The sequence below is a fragment of the Mus musculus genome, chromosome 7 (assembly GCF_000001635.26).
Source record: "Mus musculus strain C57BL/6J chromosome 7, GRCm38.p6 C57BL/6J".
In the NCBI taxonomy this organism is placed as follows: domain Eukaryota; kingdom Metazoa; phylum Chordata; class Mammalia; order Rodentia; family Muridae; genus Mus; species Mus musculus.
In genome coordinates, this window is record NC_000073.6 from 70,672,615 (window position 1) to 70,690,134 (window position 17,520).

The window sequence follows — 17,520 nt, forward strand, 5'->3', positions numbered from 1 at the left end:
CACAAGTCAAACCTTTCTTTCAGAGATGGGAAAGGTCTATTCCTACTACATCTGACTTTCCAAGAAAAGCAGCATTTGTGTTTTTATTTGAATAATATTGGTTGTAAACTATTGACCACTGATTTAAATACCAAATGGTTTGTTATGGGTGGGTGTATTAAGAGGAAAGACAAAGCAAAGGAGCCAACTCTAGTCTGATTAATTCTTTTTATTTTTCTTTTCTGTTTTCAAATCTTTTTTATTAGATATTTTCTCTATTTACATTTCAAATGTTATTCCCTTTCCCAGTTCCCCTGCTGCAACCTCCTATCCCATCCTCCCTCCCCCTGCTTCTATGAGAGTGTTCCCCAACTCACTACCCACTCTCACCTCCATGCCCTGGCATTTTCCTACACTGGAGCATCTAGCCTTCACAGGTCCAAGGGCCTCTCCTACCATTGATGACGGACAAGGCTATCCTTTGCTACATATGGGTCCCTCCATGTGTACTCTCTGGTTCCTGGAAGCTCTGGGGGTACTGGTTTTTTCATATTGTTGTTCCTCCTATGGGGCTGTAAGCTCCTTCAGCTCCTTCCGTTCTTGCTCTAGCTCCTTCATTGGGGATCCTGTGCTCAATCCAATGGTTGGCTGAGAGCATCCACCTCTGTATTTGTCAGGCACTGGCAGAGCCTCTCAGGAGACAAGCTATATCAGGCTCCTGTCAGCAGGCACTTGTTGGCATCCACAATAGTGTCTGGGTTTGGTGGCTGTATATGGGATGGATCCCCAGGTGGGGCAGTCTCTGGATGGCCTTTCCTTCAGTCTCTACTCTACCCTTTCTCTCTGTATTTGCTCCTGTGAGTATTTTGTTCCACCTTCTAAGAAGGACCAAAGCACCCACACATTGGTCTTCCTGATTCTTGAGCTTCATGTGGTCTCTGAATTGTATCTTGGTTATTCAGAGCTTTTAGGCTAATATCCACTTAGCCCAAAAGGTGATTAATGTCTTAACGCTCTCTCTTTTGCTCTCTCTTTTGCTCTCTCTCTCTCTCTCTTGCTTTCTCTCTTCCTCCCTCTTTCCCTGTTTCCCTCCCTCCTTTTCCCCTCCTGTTATGTGAGTGGTGGGATGTGTTGTAAGTGTGTTATTATTGGTGGTGTCCTCACCATTGTTGGTGATGGAAATCAAATCCAGAGTTCTGCTTCCACTAAGCACATAATTTACCACTGACTCAAAGCCTGACACCTCATTTTATGGGAATGAATTTTATCTGGTATTAACTACAAAATGATACAAAGTGATGATGAAAACACTATGACCATGCCACCTCTTAAAAAGAAAAACGTTTAATTGGCGCTGGCTTACAGTTTCATTGTCATGGAGAGATGCATGGTGGTATGGAAGGCTGATACGATGCTGAAGAAGCTGAAATCTCTACATCTTGACCCTCAGACTGCAGAAGGAGACTGTGTGCCACACTGGTGTAACATGAGCATATGAGATCTCAAATACCATTCCTAAATGACACACTTCCCCCCCAACGAGGCCACACCTTCTCCAAAAAGACCATGCCTCCTAATAGTGCCACTCCATATGGGTCTATGGGGGTCATTCTATTCAAACTATCACAGTTGTTCTTGTGGAGAAATGGAGAAAAGTTTACATTTTTCTACCCTGAAAAGACTTACGAAGCAATTTGTTGTGGTTCCTTATTAATTTTCAAATTGAAGAAGACATATTGTATAGTAGATATGCAAACTTGAAAGTAATGTTCATAAACACATGTTCCTGTTTTGACTCTGTTATAGTTCTGAGGGTTTCTTACTTTTCAGTTTTAATATTGTGGTGTGGTCCTGATTTCCTTGTAGCTGGTACTTAAAATTATCTCAATGTTATTGCTAGTGTTAAAACTAGTTCTAATGTCTATATTTCTCTCTCCAAAAAACCAGGAGAACGTTGCCAGTGACATTAGAATCCAGGAGTCTTCGTATGTGTCACCCTCTCAGTGTGTGCTGACACCACAAGCCCCATAATCAGAGAATGTCATAGGGGAAGCTCACTGGGAGAAGGAGGTGGCAGTGGCTTCTGCTTGGTGGCAGGATATTGCAGTGTTGGACTCTGTTTCATTTCCGCTGACCATCCATACTCTTAAGCCTTTGGGACTTGGCTAACCACAGTCACTCCACTGGCAAGCTCATTGTCACACAATAATCCCCCTGTGACACCATGAAAGCTTACAGCTTTCTCCCCTGTTAGTGAATTTTCGAAAATTAACTGGCAGAGATTTGATGGTAAAGTGGGTGGAAGAACAGGTACTTGTCTCAACCTATCCATCCAGTCTAGTAGCAAAATCATAATAATGGCTTGCTGTATAAGATAAGGTACCATGTATTCTTTTCAGGGCAAGCAGATTGCAAATATAACCTTCTTTTTCATTTTTTTTTAAATTCAGAAATGCTGAGACCTGAAGTTCAACACAGGAATCTACAGAATCTGCCAATTAAAATAAACCATTGTGTCCCACTAAGGCTGTACTGTTTGGTTTAACAGATGATGATAATTTACCTGCAGAATAGCCTTGTCACTGTAAAAAGAATTAAAATTATAACTCTTCCCCAATCTTAGCTCGGCGCTTTCTACAGACTGTGGTATTCTGAGTTTCAAGTAATATTCCTCTGTCGCCCCATATCCCCAGGTCCTGGATAAAAATGAAATGTACATTTCATAAGAAGATCCCAGTGAGCAGTAATAAGAAAAAGCATTCAATCATAGTCAATTGACTAAGGCTGCAGGGACAGGCTCAAGCTACGTTTTTCCTTCTTTTTTTTTTTTTTTTTTTAATAAGGACTCAAATAAAAAAATTAAATAAAAATGTTTCTCCCACCAGTTCTAGCTGGCTTGGAAAAGAGATAGAGTTAAGACTTTCATACTATGAAGATAATTTTCAATAATTAATTCACAGTTAATGGAAGCATCATTTATCACCTTAGCTACAATAATAAAAAAATAAGACTATTCAAGGCTATATTACTATTCTTTTAGGTGTAACATGAAATCATATAAAAATATTTGGCAGATACCATTTCACCTCACACCTCCATCAAAACAGTGGAAGGGACATACACTATTTTTTCCCCATTAATTTTATAAAAACTTGCAACATTTGGTCTCTGTGGGGTCTGGATTTCTATTTCTAGAGTTGTCAACAAAAAGGTGTGGGAAAAAGTGTTCAAAGAATGTCTTACCTTAGAAAACACCGAGAACATTTAACCATACTTTTATAAAGTTCTCAGATATTAGAATCTACCCTCATCCCGTTTGAAAATATTTTGTTAACCAAGAATTGTGTTGTGCCAAATGTGGAGAAGTCATTTCTCCCCAAATCATGACCAGTCCCCAGCAAAGTAGTTAGACTGCATTGCTGTCTTTCCATCTACAAAAAAGCATAATATGTTCCAGGATTCTGAAACCCAGGAAGCCTAACCTTAAGATCTCCCAGCAGATGTGATTTCTGTACAAATCTAGAGGAAACCTTTTCCCTTTACCCGCAGGAAACCTTCCCTGTGGCTAGAACCGTGGCATCTTCTACGTCTCTGAAAACTGTTGGAAACTTTTCCTCTTTGTCATTCACAGGAAAAGGAATTGCATTCTAAGTTCATTATAAATATATACCACTGACTACACTGTCAGAAAAAAAAAAATCAACAGCACCAGGAAAGTCCAACACTTAAAAAAATACTTAAAATAATAGTTGTTTAGAAAGAGCTCGGTGGGTCCCAGTGCTCCACAACCTTCTCCTGGGTTGTGAACAATCAAAGATTTATTCGAGCTCTCTGCTCACTGGGAAATGGAGACCCAGAAGCTCATTATCATATCTATTAAAAAGCAGAAACTGGGGTATATCTAAGAAAAGATGTATTACTTTTCAAACCGCACTGCAAACTGGAGGCCAGGAGGGACTTGAACTATATAAAAATACTCTCATTCGTGGGAGAGGGGTGGAAAGGGGGTTGGGGGGTTAGTGTTTCACTGTCCCTCACAGCAGAAACACCTCTCCATCTAATACTGGTCACCATCAGCACACTCCACTATGTTTCTTCCATTCTCTTTGACTCAGGATGCCTTAAGTCAGACTCTTGGTTTGACCTGGGGACATGATGTCAGTACTATGAGACCTTGGGGGGCAAGTCAGGGGGAGATGAGAGAGGTTTGATGAACAATGACCAGTTAAATTCTAGTTAACCCCAATATTAAACCTTCACCTTTGCTGAGTGGATTAATTTGTCAGCAGGCGGTATAGTCATAAAGTCTACAAGGGCCAACTTGGTGCCATGTTTTTACAAGACGGAAATCATGACTCTGGCATGAATTGTCCTTTAGAGTGGATCTATAAGTAATCTCTGCAGAGGTAGAACAAAGTTGACCTTGAACTATAAAGTTGGAAGGGTCATTAATTAGAGATATTCTCTTTATAGCCCCCCAAATATGCCAAGTAAGCAAATTTTCTCAATTAAGAGCTTTCCAAACTCAGGCTTTAATGAAATGTTAATTAAATTCAATGGAAAAGTCATGTTCAAAAAAAAAAAAGTACTTAAAGGTGTCTTTTCTGACTCCCTTGACTGGTCCAAGCATTTCGACTCTCATGACTTCCAATACTTTTAGTGTGTTCTTTTGTGCGCAGAATAACACAACCTAGGCAACCATATTGCTTCTATAGACATCCCCACTACCCTGTGACATACAGCGCCTGCCTTCTTATCAAATCATAAAAGACTGTTTCCAATGGGTAAAAGCCAGGGGGAAGGTGCTTCTATGATACTATGGTAAATTTTAGTAACCAAAATACTACCTTATAGGACTACCTCAGCTAGAGAATCTATATTTGACGATCTGGATGAAATCGAACCTTGGTGCTGATCATGTTTATTTCTCTGTGGTGAAAGTGAAAATCTTTCCAACTCAACCCAGTAGGAATGAGCAGAGGCACTGTTATCCCTGGGAATATGGTAATAAGCCTACAAAATATTGTGTTTTAGAATTGGCTGATCTTCCACATTGTCTGTGTTTTGGGTTAGCCAGCACTCACATCCCTAAAGAGATACAAGGCTGCCAGGGTTCTGTACAGGCTAGAAGCTACAAAAAGAAATACTGTGGCATTTCCTGCTTCTATTAACTCTAACACAGAGGAACCCTAGAGACCAGATATTCCAAGGGAATCTAGATGGTATTTAGGAATCTCTCTCTCTCTCTCTCTCTCTCTCTCTCTCTCTCTCTCTCCTTATTTTTTGTAATAATACTACTGGGAATATGTGTGTGTGTATGTGTGTGTGTATGTGTGTGTATACACACATACACACACACACATATATATATATATATTACATTTTTCACTTTTTTTTTTTCCATTTTTTATTAGGTATTTAGCTCATTTACATTTCCAATGCTATACCAAAAGTCCCCCTTACCCACCCACCCCCACTCCCCTACCCACCCACTCCCCCCCTTTGGCCCTGGCGTTCCCCTGTACCGGGGCACACAAAGTCTGCGTGTCCAATGGGCCTCTCTTTCCAGTGATGGCCGACTAGGCCATCTTTTGATACATATGCAGCTAGAGTCAAGAGCTCAGGGGTACTGGTTAGTTCATAATGTTGTTCCACCTATAGGGTTGAAGATCCCTTTAGCTCCTTGGGTACTTTCTCTAGCTCCTCCATTGGGAGCCCTGTGATCCATCCATTAGCTGACTGTGAGCATCCACTTCTGTGTTTGCTAGGCCCCGGCATAGTCTCACAAGAGACAGCTACATCTGGGTCCTTTCGATAAAATCTTGCTAGTATATGCAATGGTGTCAGCGTTTGGATGCTGATTATGGGGTGGATCCCTGGATATGGCAGTCTCTACATGGTCCATCCTTTCATCTCAGCTCCAAACTTTGTTTCTGTAACTCCTTCCATGGGTGTTTTGTTCCCACTTCTAAGGAGGGGCATAGTGTCCACACTTCAGTCTTCATTTTTCTTGAGTTTCATGTGTTTAGGAAATTGTATCTTATATCGTGGGTATCCTAGGTTTTGGGCTAGTATCCACTTATCAGTGAGTACATATTGTGTGAGTTCCTTTGTGATTGTGTTACCTCACTCAGGATGATGCTCTCCAGGTCCATCCATTTGGCTAGGAATTTCATAAATTCATTCTTTTTAATAGCTGAGTAGTACTCCATTGTGTAGATGTACCACATTTTCTGTATCCATTCCTCTGTTGAGGGGCATCTGGGTTCTTTCCAGTTTCTGGCTATTATAAATAAGGCTGCTATGAACATAGTGGAGCATGTGTCCTTCTTACCAGTTGGGGCTTCTTCTGGATATATGCCCAGGAGAGGTATTGCTGGATCCTCCGGTAGTACTATGTCCAATTTTCTGAGGAACCGCCAGACTGATTTCCAGAGTGGTTGTACAAGCCTGCAATCCCACCAACAATGGAGGAGTGTTCCTCTTTCTCCACATCCTCGCCAGCATCTGCTGTCACCTGAATTTTTGATCTTAGCCATTCTCACTGGTGTGAGGTGGAATCTCAGGGTTGTTTTGATTTGCATTTCCCTGATGATTAAGGATGTTGAACATTTTTTCAGGTGCTTCTCTGCCATTCGGTATTCCTCAGGTGAGAATTCTTTGTTCAGTTCTGAGCCCCATTTTTTAAGGGGGTTATTTGATTTTCTGAGGTCCACCTTCTTGAGTTCTTTATATATGTTGGATATTAGTCCCCTATCTGATTTAGGATAGGTAAAGATCCTTTCCCAGTCTGTTGGTGGTCTTTTTGTCTTATAGACAGTGTCTTTTGCCTTGCAGAAACTTTGGAGTTTCATTAGGTCCCATTTGTCAATTCTCGATCTTACAGCACAAGCCATTGCTGTTCTGTTCAGGAATTTTTCCCCTGTGCCCATATCTTCAAGGCTTTTCCCCACTTTCTCCTCTATAAGTTTCAGTGTCTCTGGTTTTATGTGAAGTTCCTTGATCCACTTAGATTTGACCTTAGTACAAGGAGATAAGTATGGATCGATTCGCATTCTTCTACATGATAACAACCAGTTGTGCCAGCACCAATTGTTGAAAATGCTGTCTTTCTTCCACTGGATGGTTTTGGCTCCCTTGTCGAAGATCAAGTGACCATAGGTGTGTGGGTTCATTTCTGGGTCTTCAATTCTATTCCATTGGTCCACTTGTCTGTCTCTATACCAGTACCATGCAGTTTTTATCACAATTGCTCTGTAGTAAAGCTTTAGGTCAGGCATGGTGATTCCACCAGAGGTTCTTTTATCCTTGAGAAGAGTTTTTGCTATCCTCGGTTTTTTGTTATTCCAGATGAATTTGCAAATTGCTCCTTCTAGTTCGTTGAAGAATTGAGTTGGAATTTTAATGGGGATTGCATTGAATCTGTAGATTGCTTTTGGCAAGATAGCCATTTTTACAATGTTGGTCCTGCCAATCCATGAGCATGGGAGATCTTTCCATCTTCTGAGATCTTCTTTAATTTCTTTCTTCAGGGACTTGAAGTTTTTATCATACAGATCTTTCACTTCCTTCGTTAGAGTCACGCCGAGATATTTTATATTATTTGTGGCTATTGAGAAGGGTGTTGTTTCCCTAATTTCTTTCTCAGCCTGTTTATTCTTTGTGTAGAGAAAGGCCATTGACTTGTTTGAGTTAATTTTATATCCAGCTACTTCACCGAAGCTGTTTATCAGGTTTAGGAGTTCTCTGTTGGAATTTTTAGGGTCACTTATATATACTATCATATCATCTGCAAAAAGTGATATTTTGACTTCCTCTTTTCCAATTTGTATCCCCTTGATCTCCTTTTGTTGTCGAATTGCTCTGGCTAATACTTCAAGTACTATGTTGAAAAGGTAGGGAGAAAGTGGGCAGCCTTGTCTAGTCCCTGATTTTAGTGGGATTGCTTCCAGCTTCTCTCCATTTACTTTGATGTTGGCTACTGGTTTGCTGTAGATTGCTTTTATCATGTTTAGGTATTGGCCTTGAATTCCTGATCTTTCCAGAACTTTTATCATGAATGGGTGTTGGATCTTGTCAAATGCTTTTTCTGCATCTAACGAGATGATCATGTGGTTTTTGTCTTTGAGTTTGTTTATATAATGGATTACATTGATGGATTTTCGTATATTAAACCATCCCTGCATCCCTGGAATAAAACCTACTTGGTCAGGATGGATGATTGCTTTAATGTGTTCTTGGATTCGGTTAGCGAGAATTTTATTAAGGATTTTTGCATCGATGTTCATAAGAGAAATTGGTCTGAAGTTCTCTATCTTTGTTGGATCTTTCTGTGGTTTAGGTATCAGAGTAATAGTGGCTTCATAAAATGAGTTGGGTAGAATACCTTCTACTTCTATCTTGTGAAAAAGTTTGTGCAGAACTGGAGTTAGATCTTCTTTGAAGGTCTGATAGAACTCTGCACTAAACCCGTCTGGTCCTGGGCTTTTTTTGGCTGGGAGACTATTAATAACTGCTTCTATTTCTTTAGGGGATATGGGACTGTTTAGAAGGTCAACTTGATCCTGATTCAACTTTGGTACCTGGTATCTGTCCAGAAATTTGTCCATTTCGTCCAGGTTTTCCAGTTTTGTTGAGTATAGCCTTTTGTAGAAGGATCTGATGGTGTTTTGGATTTCTTCAGGATCTGTTGTTATGTCTCCCTTTTCATTTCTGATTTTGTTAATTAGGATTTTGTCCCTGTGCCCTTTAGTGAGTCTAGCTAAGGGTTTATCTATCTTGTTGATTTTCTCAAAGAACCAACTCCTCGTTTGGTTAATTCTTTGAATAGTTCTTCTTGTTTCCACTTGGTTGATTTCACCCCTGAGTTTGATTATTTCCTGCCGTCTACTCCTCTTGGGTGAATTTGCTTCCTTTTTTTCTAGAGCTTTTAGATGTGTTGTCAAGCTGCTAGTATGTGCTCTCTCCCGTTTTTTCTTGAAGGCACTCATAGCTATGAGTTTCCCTCTTAGAAATGCTTTCATTGTGTCCCAAAGGTTTGGGTACGTTGTGGCTTCATTTTCATTAAACTCTAAAAAGTCTTTAATTTCTTTCTTTATTCCTTCCTTGACCAAGGTATCATTGAGAAGAGTGTTGTTCAGTTTCCATGTGAATGTTGGCTTTCTGTTATTTATTTTGTTATTGAAGATCAGCCTTAGTGCATGGTGATCTGATAGGATACATGGGACAATTTCAATATTTTTGAATCTGTTGAGGCCTGATTTGTGACCTATTATGTGGTCAATTTTGGAGAAGGTACCATGAGGTGCTGAGAAGAAGGTATATCCTTTTGTTTTAGGGTAAAATGTTCTGTAGATATCTGTCAGATCCATTTGTTTCATCACTTCTGTTAGTTTCAGTGTGTCCCTGTTTAGTTTCTGTTTCCATGATCTGTCCATTGGTGAAAGTGGTGTGTTGAAGTCTCCCACTATTATTGTGTGAGGCGCAATGTGTGCTTTGAGCTTTACTAAAGTTTCTTTAGTGAATGTGGCTGCTCTTGTATTTGGAGCATAGATATGCAGAATTGAGAGTTCCTCTTGGAGGATTTTACCTTTGATGAGAATGAAGTGTCCCTCCTTGTCTTTTTTGATGACTTTGGGTTGGAAGTCAATCTTATCAGATATTAGGATGGCTACTCCTGCTTGTTTCTTCATACCATTTGCTTGGAAAATTGTTTTCCAGCCTTTCATTCTGAGGTAGTGTCTATCTTTTTCTCTGAGATGAGTTTCCTGTAAGCAGCAAAATGTTGGGTCTTGTTTGTGTAGCCAGTTTGTTAGTCTATGTCTTTTTATTGGCGAGTTGAGACCATTGATGTTAAGAGATATTAAGGAAAAGTAATTGTTGCTTCCTGTTATTTTAGTTGTTAAAGGTGGCATTCTGTTCTTGTGGCTGTCTTCTTTTAGGTTTGTTGAGGGATTACCTTCTTGTTTTTTCTAGGGCGTTGTTCCCGTTCTTGTATTGGTTTTTTTCTGTTATTATCCTTTGAAGGGCTGGATTTGTGGAGAGATAATGCGTGAATTTGGTTTTGTCGTGGAATACTTTGGTTTCTCCCTCTATGATAATTGAGAGTTTGGCTGGGTATAGTAGCCTGGGCTGCAGTTTGTGTTCTCTTAGTGTCTGTATAACATCTGTCCAGGCTCTTCTGGCTTTCATAGTCTCTGGTGAAAAATCTGGTGTAATTCTGATAGGCTTGCCTTTATATGTTACTTGACCTTTTTCCCTTACTGCTTTTAGTATTCTATCTTTATTTAGTGCATTTGATGTTCTGATTATTATGTGTCGGGAGGAATTTCTTTTCTGGTCCAGTCTATTTGGAGTTCTGTAGGCTTCTTGTATGTTCATATGCATCTCATTCTTTAGATTTGGGAAGTTTTCTTCAATAATTTTGTTGAAGATGTTTGCTGGACCTTTGAGTTGAAAATCTTCATTCTCATCCACTCCTATTATCCGTACGTTTGGTCTTCTTATTGTGTCCTGGATTTCCTGGATATTTTGAGTTAGGATCTTTTTGCATTTTCCATTTTCTTTGATTGTTGTGCCGATGTTCTCTATGGAATCTTCTGCACCTGAGATTCTCTCTTCCATCTCTTGTATTCTGTTGCTGATGCTCAAATCTATGGTTCCAGATTTCTTTCCTAGGGTTTCTATCTCTAGTGTTGCCTCGCTTTGAGTTTTCTTTATTGTGTCTACTTCCCTTTTTAGGTCTAGTATGGTTTTGTTCATTTCCATCACCTGTTTGTATGTTTTTTCCTCTTTTTCTGTAAGGACTTCTACCTGTTTGATTGTGTTTTCCTGTTTTTCTTTAAGGACTTGTAACTCTTTAGCAGTGTTCTCCTGTATTTCTTTAAGTGATTTATTAAAGTCCTTCTTGATGTCCTCTACCATCATCATGAGATATGCTTTTAAATCTAAGTCTAGGTTCTCAGGTGTGTTGGGGTTCCCTGGACTGGGCGAAGTGGGTGTGCTGGGTTCTGGTGATGGTGAGTGGTCTTGGTTCCTGTTAGTAAGATTCCTCCGTTTACCTTTCGCCATCTGGTAATCTCTGGAGTTAGTAGTTATAGTTGACTCTGTTTAGAGATTGTTCTTCTGGTGATTCTGTTACCGTCTATCAGCAGACCTGGGAGACAGATTCTCTCCTCTGAGTTTCAGTGCTCAGAGCACTCTCTGCTGGCAAGCTCTCTTACAGGGAAGGTGCGCAGATATCTTGTATTTGGATCTCCTCCTGGCCGAAGAAGAAGGCCCAAAACAGGACCTTTCTCAGACACTGTGTTGCTTTGGCAGTTCCCAGGTGGTACAGACTCTCACCTAAGCAGACTAAATTCCTAAGTTCCTTGGAGTCCCGGGACCAAGATGGCGACTGCTGCTGCTGTGGCTTAGGTCGCCTCCCCAGCCGGGCGGGCACCTGTCCTCTGGTCCGGAAGGTGGCCGGCTGTCCCCGGCCCACACAGGGTGCTGCCTCAGCCCCTCTGTGCTTCTGCCTGTTCCAGAGGCTGTCAGGTTCTCTGGCGCACCCTCTCACCTGTTCAGACTAATTTCCTAAGTTTGGCGGGTCCCGGACCAAGATGGCGACCGCTGCTGCTGTGGCTTAGGCCGCCTCCCCAGCCGGGCGGGCACCTGTCCTCTGGTCCGGAAGGTGGCCGGCTGTCCCCGGCCCACACAGGGTGCTGCCTCAGCCCCTCTGTGCTTCTGCCTGTTCCAGAGGCTGTCAGGTTCTCTGGCGCACCCTCTCACCTGTTCAGACTAATTTCCTAAGTTCGGCGGGTCCCGGACCAAGATGGCGACCGCTGCTGCTGTGGCTTAGGCCGCCTCCCCAGCCGGGCGGGCACCTGTCCTCCGGTCCAGACGGTGGCTGGCTGTCCCCGGCCCACACAGGGTGCTGCCTCAGTGCCTCTGTGCTTCCGCCTGTTCCAGAAGCTGTCAGGTTCTCTGGCGCACCCTCTCACCTGTTCAGACTAATTTCCTAAGTTCGGCGGGTCTCGGACCAAGATGGCGACCGCTGCTGCTGTGGCTTCCATTTTTCACTTTTACCAACAAAAAAATCAATTCTCAGGAGACAGTAAAAATAATCAGAATATGGAAGTTAATTATACTGTGCTTCCTTTCCCCTCTTCTCTTTCCCTCCCTCCAATTCCCATCCCCCCCCAATGTACATGTGCTAAGTGAGGTGGGGGGGTGAGGAGAAGGAGAGGGAGCAAGAGAAGGAGAGAGTGCTCCCCAAGTCCACACCAATTAATGTTCTTTTGCATTATCAAAGCCAGATCTGCTCACCTGTTGACAGTAGAAATAAAAACGAAAGAAAGCCAAATGCTAGGATCAGGACAAAATAATGGAAAATAATGGATGTTGACAATAAATTATCAAAACAATAATCATGTTTAGCCAATCCCTTTGTGGGAAACCGTCATTATGGTGCCAGTGCCAGCTGTCTGAAACTTTAATTTAAGTGCTTGCTTCAGGCGAGCCATTTGGAATGCTAGTTTAGAATGTTTTATAGCCCCAGCAATATGTTTTACTAACCTCAAATACTGTGGTGATGCTTTCAATGGTAAGTATAATTTGTACATGGGGGCTCCTGTGTGAGTTTTGCTTTCTATGAAAGGGGCCTCCTTGCACAGTCAAAGTCCAGGAATTTCTGTGGTACTTGGGTTAGTCAGTTCTACATGGCCTTTGGCACTGGATAGACCTGCCCACAGATGAAACTTGAATATGTTACCTTTAGGTACCTCACTTCAAGTTGCTGACCCAGAAACAGAAACTCTCCATTAGAAACTAGAAATGTCATGGTTTAGCATCAGGTGGCCTGCTAGCCTTACTAGATTCCTTTATAAGCAACTGCTCTCTTAACCCAAGACAATCTGGGGTTAGATTCTGTGACATTATTAAGAATACATATCTATATTTCCCTGACAGTGGGTTAGCATTGAATTTGTGTATGGAGATAATGATTAATGTTTCCTTTAACCACTTCCGCTGTTAATAATGGTAAAATATTCTGACAGAAGCAACTTGAGGGATGAATAGTTTACTCCTGAACATAGTTCAAGGAAGAGCCCATCATGCTGGGAATAGGAGTTGGGTGATAAGGAGCTTGAAGGAGCTGCTTATATAGAGGCAACTGTTATGAACACACATTAGTGAATGCCTGATGCTACTCAGTTCCCATTCTACAGGCCAGGATTGCAAGCAGGCCATGGTGGAGTCCACAGTTGGCAGGGCTTCCCACATCAACTAATGCTCTCAAGATAATCCCACATAGGCAGTCTCAGAGGCCCATCTCCTAGGTGATTCAAGATGCTATCCAGTTGACAAGTAGCACTACCACAAGGCCCTAGATATAACCCTTGTCAAAAATATTTTTGAAATCATCCTTTTCACATATCAATGATGGGCTATGAAATTTGGACAGGTGATGCCAAACTTCTGTTCAATTTTTGATTAATACAAGAATATTTTTAAGATAACATAAATGTGAACATATCTTTGAGATTAACATTACTTGTGTTGTCTACTTAGAATTTACAAATCCTCTTTAATTCATTATCCCACGCAAATATGCACATCCCTGACATGGTTAATGTAACTGAGGAGCCAGATGCTGAGAGAGTTTCTGTGCTGAACTGGGCTGTATGTTTCCTGAGATCCGCATGCAAAGCTGTACAGCACAGTTTACAGCATTTTACATTTCCTTTGAAAATAGCAATTAAAACATCCAAACTATTAAGTTTTAATCAGCTCTATAAGAAAGAAAAAAAATATTCCACCTAGAGATTTCTGCTATCTAATAGTATGGCAGACACTCCATGAATAACCTTTGTATCTTTTCCAGGTTAGATAATCCCAGTTCTAGAAATATCAGCAATGATTTTCAATAAGAAGACTCCTGGTAGAAACAGTGGGAAAGCGTGTATCACCTATGGTCAGTAGCCACGAGGTAGACATTTCCCTGGCACCAGTCTCTTTCAGTGGATTGACTCAGACTATATCAATTATCTCATGAATGTATCTGATGAAAGACTGTCACATACAAGTTTTGTTTGTGTGTGTCTGGCAGACTGTGTGTGTCCTTCCCTAGCACAGTGTGTGGTCCAGAAGAGAGATTCTCTAACTAAGAGATTTATGAATCAAGATCAATACATTTTATTGGAACCGACCAGGATCGCCTCTTGAAGATATTTCAGAGGACATATTTTACAAAACAATAGCTCCTTCCTCTCTTTACAAAGTATTGGCTGTGTAATTCTAGATGCTTTGCATTTCAATTTATAGCAGACCCAGCCTAAAATTACTATGCTGAGAAACAAATGCTCTACTTAATTGGCATCTGTAATGCAACTTTTCAATTAATTAGTATTTTCTTACCAAGGCAAGGGTACCATTTATATACCATATATGATATTTACCACTTTAATGCTTCTGTAAAAATTTTGTCTTTGCAGGAAGTAGGCAGAAGGAATTCATAAAGAGCTCTATAAGCCTCTGTTAACTGCATAGCAGGAATGAGTCAGAGAGGCACTGCCCAGTAGATACTCAAGTGCTGGATGCTTGGGTAGAGTGGACCATTATTCTGAAAACCAGATTAAGATTCCCAAAGTTCAGCACAATACCAAGGATGATGGATGCAAAATACAATGACTTGATTCTGTCCGTTACTTTCCACACAGATATAGTTTGGCTGCTTACCAGTTCAATGTAGATGTTAATATGGTATAGTAGTCTGGAAATGGAGTTGGCATAACTTTATATTACTGCTCTTTCTGATATTATAAGTTGATTTTCATTTAAAAGAAATATTGGTAACTTTAAAAAAAATGTTAATTTTTTTTTATTGTCAGGAGGTACAATCAGAAACAACTGTTTTCATTCATTTTTTCCATTAGAAGAAATAGGACTCTTTTGCATTGCAATCACGTCTTTCTGATGTCTCATAGTAACTTAGCTGTGGCTTCAAAGCACTGCAAGTCAGCAAGCACATCTTTTCTCTCACAGCTCAGCATCAAAGTCTTTGGACTTTTGCAAAGTCTTCGGGAAAAGTTTGTATTCTACTGATGTCCCTACCATTCTTAGAATGCCACCAAATCCTTACTTTTATTTTGTTGTACAGTGTTTTACAGGCTCCCCTGCTTTCCCATTAACTCTCTACAGAGCTCCTTCATTCATGGCTTTATTTCTTCACCCACCCATTCAATCACTATCATGTGATCTCCATTAGATTATCAAGAGCATAGGCGTTATGTAAGCAACAAATAGTAGGTCTTCGCTACTGCCCATAAAAGGTCTACAGTCTGGTCCAAAAGATAGGACAAGAAAAGGAGTGTAAGGAAGTGTCCCTACACTTTCCCCCAGAGTGCTCTGACTCTGCGGCTTATCTTTGGGCAAGTTGCTTAATCTAGCTGCATCTCAGTTTGTGTTACTGTAAAGTAGACTAGGCAGATGATATTGTCTCTGGTGTTAGGGCAAAGATTAGTGAGATGATATATGTCATGTGAGAACATTGTTGGTTAGTAAAAGCATTGGATAATTGTTCATGACTATTTGGAGGCCAAGAATAAAGAGAAGCAATATAGGAAATTTACTGTTCAGTAAAAGAAGGAACAGAGGAAAAAGTTCATCTTCCACAGCTCAAAACTGAGCAACCCCTTCTGCCAGTTGATATTCCCAGAAGAACCCACCATCAAAAGGCAACTATGTCTGTGGCTGCAGGTATTGATGGGTACAAGATAGAGGAGGAATAGGAAGATGCACAACCTAGAATTGTCTGTCTGTCTGTCTTTCAGTCTCTCTTTCCATCCCAAGCCATGCATCCCCTCCCTGTCTCTAGATACCCTTCTTCTCTGAGAGGTTACCCCCTACCTCCACCCTTGGGTATCTGCCCACTCTGGTGTATCAAGTCTCAATGTAGGCGACCTTAGCTCAGATGCCTAACAGTGGGTATGTGGAACCTGAATAGGCCACCTCCTGTAGTTAGGCAGGACCAACCCGCCCTAGAATTTTCCAAGGACTACCTGCCACTTCTCAGAGCAGATCATTTCTGTGCAACGGTCCTCATCTTATATGTTCTAGCCTGAAAAGACGATGGGGTTTCATCACCTGATGCTTGCTGGAGCTGTCTGCACGTGCTCTTTTGGGATGTGGAGCATGCAGATATTACTCGCCCGCATTCAGTCATACCTGTTCATCCTTCGCTGATGTCTTGTATTATCACATTGCGGGAAAAGAATACTTCGGTAGAGATCTATTTCTCCTGCCTAATAGGCTACTTAAAGTAAGAACAAGGGGCTTCGCAGATCCAGCGTATGGTACTCTGCCTAGCACAAAATATGAAGCAGACATTCAACAAGGATGGATCAAAAAGGGAATCACAAGCTGTTATAAGGAAATCACAAAACCTAAGGCGCCAGGGTTTGATTTATGCTGCGAGATGTTGAATGGCTCTGTGCTTTTGCTGTACTGCATTCATATACTTTGGAGAGAGTGAGGGTGGCTGGCTGAAGCTCATCATCAACTGTCCAGAGGAAAAATGGACAGAGCTGCTTTGGGCCTTGAAGAGGAAAACTCATCTTCAGTGTGTAGGACTTCCTAGGCAGTTCATGATAGGATGACATCAAAGTTCAGGGCCAAGGAATTTCCCTTGTTGGAAGACCCAGGCCAAACTCTATCAAACTGAAATGAACTTGACTGGATCTTAAAAGCACAAAGTTTGTGATGAAAAGCCAAGTGGAGGAAACTGCCCCTTCTAGCAAAGGAAACGGTAAACTTCATTAGCAAGAGATAACTCAGGGATCACAGACTTTCTCCTCTGCCTCTTTGCTTGTATCAGCATGCCATAGCAAGGAAGAACTTAAAAATTTAAAAGTCGTGGGCTGGGAGATCGGTCAGTGGATCAAGTGCCTACAGGACAAGCATGAGGACCTGAGCTCAGATTCCTGGCACCTTCATAAAAGGTGTGCAGGGCAGCATGTGCTTATTCTTCTGGGACTGGCTTCCATTAATGCAACACACACGCATGCGTGCACACACACACACACACACACACACACACACACACAGAGAGAGAGAGAGAGAGAGAGAGAGAGAGAATGAGATAACTAAAAAAGCACTGTCAGTCAGAAATATACACATTCAAACATACAACAGAGCATCCCAGATGGATAAAAGATTATTTCAGTCTTAATCTTGGCTATTTTAGAATCAGTGAAATTCAAGAAGCCGTTCTATAGTTACTTCACGCTCATCAAAACCTCTCAGGAGTTGAAAATTGCATTGCTGTAGTTGAGGTCAAAACTTCCTTGGAAAGTTGAGAAGACTGATGTATACATTTTTAATTCATTTTCATTTTTTTTTTTTTGGTTTTGTTGTTTATTTTCTTCCTTAACACCCCCTCCATCCAAGATACCACAAACCAGAAAAATCCTCTCTGACATTAAAAAAAACAAAACAAAAACCTCTGGTAGAAAAATACTAACTCACATCAACAAGTAGAGAATGTGAACTCCTTCTGCGGTG